This window comes from Camellia sinensis, unplaced genomic scaffold, assembly GCF_055761805.1.
Source record: "Camellia sinensis isolate YWXY unplaced genomic scaffold, ASM5576180v1 Unanchor4, whole genome shotgun sequence".
NCBI classification, from domain to species: domain Eukaryota; kingdom Viridiplantae; phylum Streptophyta; class Magnoliopsida; order Ericales; family Theaceae; genus Camellia; species Camellia sinensis.
This window is the reverse complement of record NW_028129277.1, coordinates 17,296,086-17,300,000: the sequence shown is the minus strand read 5'-3', so window position 1 is coordinate 17,300,000 and position 3,915 is coordinate 17,296,086.

Here is a 3,915-nt window from a genome sequence, read left to right as displayed (position 1 = left end):
ACAAACCGAACACAACTCACGCGCCACGACGTACACTGTGCACCAGCCCCCCAAAACGAATCACCCCCCGAAGGACTAAGAAGCCCGACGAACGCGCGAAAACATTTAGAGAGGCCGAGCAAGCACCGGTTAGCGCGAATGCAAATAACAAACGCAACAGGCAACTTTCGAGGGACATACTTTTCGCAACAAGCTTCCACTAGGAAAGCATAGGCAACTCGTTCGAACGTCAAAGCCAACCAAATGGCAATTACCCGAGGGACACGCTTTTTGCAAGGCACCTTCCACTAGGGAAGCGCAAGCAACCCGAAGGCGAGTCGAAGACAACCCGAGGGACATGGAGGAATGCACCAGTGGAGTTCGCTGCACAGGCAGGGATCCGTCCAACTCGCACAAACCGAACACAACTCACGCGCCACGACGTACACTGTGCACCAGCCCCCCAAAACGAATCACCCCCCGAAGGACTAAGAAGCCCGACGAACGCGCGAAAACATTTAGAGAGGCCGAGCAAGCACCGGTTAGCGCGAATGCAAATAACAAACGCAACAGGCAAATTTCGAGGGACATACTTTTCGCAACAAGCTTCCACTAGGAAAGCATAGGCAACTCGTTCGAACGTCAAAGCCAACCAAATGGCAATTACCCGAGGGACACGCTTTTCGCAAGGCACCTTCCACTAGGGAAGCGCAAGCAACCCGAAGGCGAGTCGAAGACAACCCGAGGGACATGGAGGAATGCACCAGTGGAGTTCGCTGCACAGGCAGGGATCCGTCCAACTCGCACAAACCGAACACAACTCACGCGCCACGACGTACACTGTGCACCAGCCCCCCAAAACGAATCACCCCCCGAAGGACCAAGAAGCCCGACGAACGCGCGAAAACATTTAGAGAGGCCGAGCAAGCACCGGTTAGCGCGAATGCAAATAACAAACGCAACAGGCAACTTTCGAGGGACATACTTCTCGCAACAAGCTTCCACAAGGAAAGCACAGGCAACTCGTTCGCACGCCAAAGCCAACCAAATGGCAATTTAACCGAGGGACATGCATTTCGCAAGGCAACTTGTACAATTACCCGAGGGACATGGCATGCTTGCCAAGGCCGTGGCTTGGCATGCTTGCCAAGGCCGTGGCATGACATGCTGCTGGCCAAGGCCGGGCATGCCATGCTGCTGGACAAGGCCGTGGCAAGGCATGCTGATGGCCGAGGCCGTGGCAAGGCATGCTGATGGCCGAGGCCGTGGCAAGGCATGCTGATGGCCGAGGCCGTGGCAAGGCATGCTGCTGGCCAAGGCGTTGGCAGGGCATGCTGCTGCTGACCAAGGCTTGGGCTTGCCATGCTGCCGGCCAAGGCCGCGGCATGGCATGCTGCCGGCCAAGGCCGCGGCATGCCATGTTGCTGGCCAAGGCCGTGGCATGGCATGCTGCTGGCCAAGGCCGTGGCATGACATGCTGGCCAAGGCCGGGGCATGGCAAGCTGCTGGCCAAGGTCGTGGCATGGCACGCTGCTGGCCAAGGCCGGGGCATAGCACGCTGCTGGCCATGGCCGTGGCTTGGCAAGGTTGCCAAGGCCGGGGCATGGCGTGCTGCTGGCCAAGGCTTTGGCATGCCATGTTGCTGGCCAAGGCTGTGGCATGGCATGCTGCTGGCCAAGGCTGTGGCATGGCATGCTGCTGGCCAAGGCCGTGGCATGACATGCTGGCCAAGGCCGGGGCATGGCATGCTGCTGGCCAAGGTCGTGGCATGGCATGCTGCTGGCCAAGGCCGTGGCATGACATGCTTGCCAAGGCCAGGGCATGGCATGCTGCTGGCCAAGGCTTTGGCATGCCATGTTGCTGGCCAAGGCTGTGGCATGGCATGCTGCCCTAGGCCAACGTGCCACCGCCACCGCCGTGGGCCGCCACTCGACGCATCCCGTGCTTGGCTATGTAGTTTCGATGCCACAAGCCAATGCCACAAGCCAAGCGATGGCATGTGCCAAGCGCCCGCCTAGGCATAGGCGTGGCCTGTGGCCTGGCCATGCTGGCCAGCCTTAAGGGAGGTGCCCCCCCCTTATAATAGCCTGTTAAGCCCTTTTCAATCTGGCAGGAGGAAACATCAAGCATGTTCGAGGAGTCATAATGGGGTTTTTTTAAAAAGTAATGGTTTTTTGCCAAAACTTTCAACATGAAAGTTGTATGAAATAATTTAATACACCATAAAAAAAATTATAAAAAAATATTTGGCCACCGGAATATTTTATTTTAATTTATTTCAATTTTAATACTTAAAAAATAATAAAAATTACTAAAAATACTCAAAAAATTCTAGAAAAATTCCAACAATTATAAGATGAGGCACTAGTAATTATAGTAATTTTTTTAATTATTTTTTTATTTTTAATTTATTTTATTATAATTTTTATGAGTAAATAAATAATTAAAAAGCCCGACGAACGTGCAAAAACTCTTAGAGAAACCCAGCAAGCATCGGATAGCTCGAATGCAAATAACAAACGCAACAGGCAACTTCCGAGGGACATACTTTTCCCAACAAGCTTCCACTGGGGAAAGCACTAGCAACGTGTTCGCAAGTCAAAGGCAACCAAACCGGCTATTACCCGAGGGACAAGCATTTCGCAGGGCAACATATACGTAAGTCAAAGCCAAACCAAATGGCAATTACACGAGGGACAGGATTGCTTGCCAAGGGCGTGGCATGCGATGTTCTAGCCCAAGGCCAAGGCACGCCACGCTGCGGGACAAGGCCGTGGCAAGACATGCGGCTGGCCTTGGCCTTGGCATGGCATGCCGCCGGCTTTGGCTGGGCTGCGTTGGCCTTGCCATGGAATGTTGCTGGCTTCGGATGGGCTGCCTCGGCCTTGGCCTTGGCCGTGGCATGGCATGGCAAGCTGCTGGCCTTGGCCTTGGCCTTGGCATGGCATGCTGCTGGCTTTGGCTGGGCTGCCTTGGCCGTGGCATGGCATGCTGCTGGCTTTGGCTGGGCTGCCTTGGCCGTGGCATGGCATGCTGCTGGCCTAGGCCTTGGCATGGCATGCTGCTGGCTTTGGCTGGGCTGCCTTGGCCGTGGCATGGCATGCTGCTGGCCTAGGCCTTGGCATGGCATGCTGCTGGCTTTGGCTGGCAGCCTTGGCCGTGGCATGGCATGCTGCTGGCCTTGGCCTTGGCATGGCATGCTGCTGGCTTTGGCTGGCCTGCCTTGGCCGTGGCATGGCATGCTGCTGGCCTTGGCCTTGGCATGGCATGCTGCTGGCTTTGGCTGGCCTGCCTTGGCCGTGGCATGGCATGCTGCTGGCCTAGGCCTTGGCATGGCATGCTGCTGGCTTTGGCTGGCCTGCCTTGGCCGTGGCATGGCATGCTGCTGGCCTAGGCATGGCATGGCATGCTGCTGGCTTTGGCTGGGCTGCCTTGGCCGTGGCATGGCATGCTGCTGGCCTTGGCCTTGATATGGCATGCTGCTGGCTTTGGCTGGGCTGCCTTGGCCGTGGCATGGCATGCTGCTGGCCTAGGCCTTGGCATGGCATGCTGCTGGCTTTGGCTGGGCTGCCTTGGCCTTGGCATGGCATGCTGCTGGCTTTGGCTGGCCTGCCTTGGCCGTGGCATGGCATGCTGCTGGCCTAGGCCATGGCATGGCATGCTGCTGGCTTTGGCTGGGCTGCCTTGGCCGTGGCATGGCATGCTGCTGCCCTTGGCCTTGATATGGCATGCTGCTGGCTTTGGCTGGGCTGCCTTGGCCGTGGCATGGCATGCTGCTGGCCTAGGCCTTGGCATGGCATGCTGCTGGCTTTGGCTGGCCTGCGTTGGCCGTGGCATGGCATGCTGCTGGCCTAGGCCTTCGCATGGCATGCTGCTGGCCTAGGCCTTCGCATGGCATGCTGCTGGCTTTGGCTGGGCTGCCTTGGCCGTGGCATG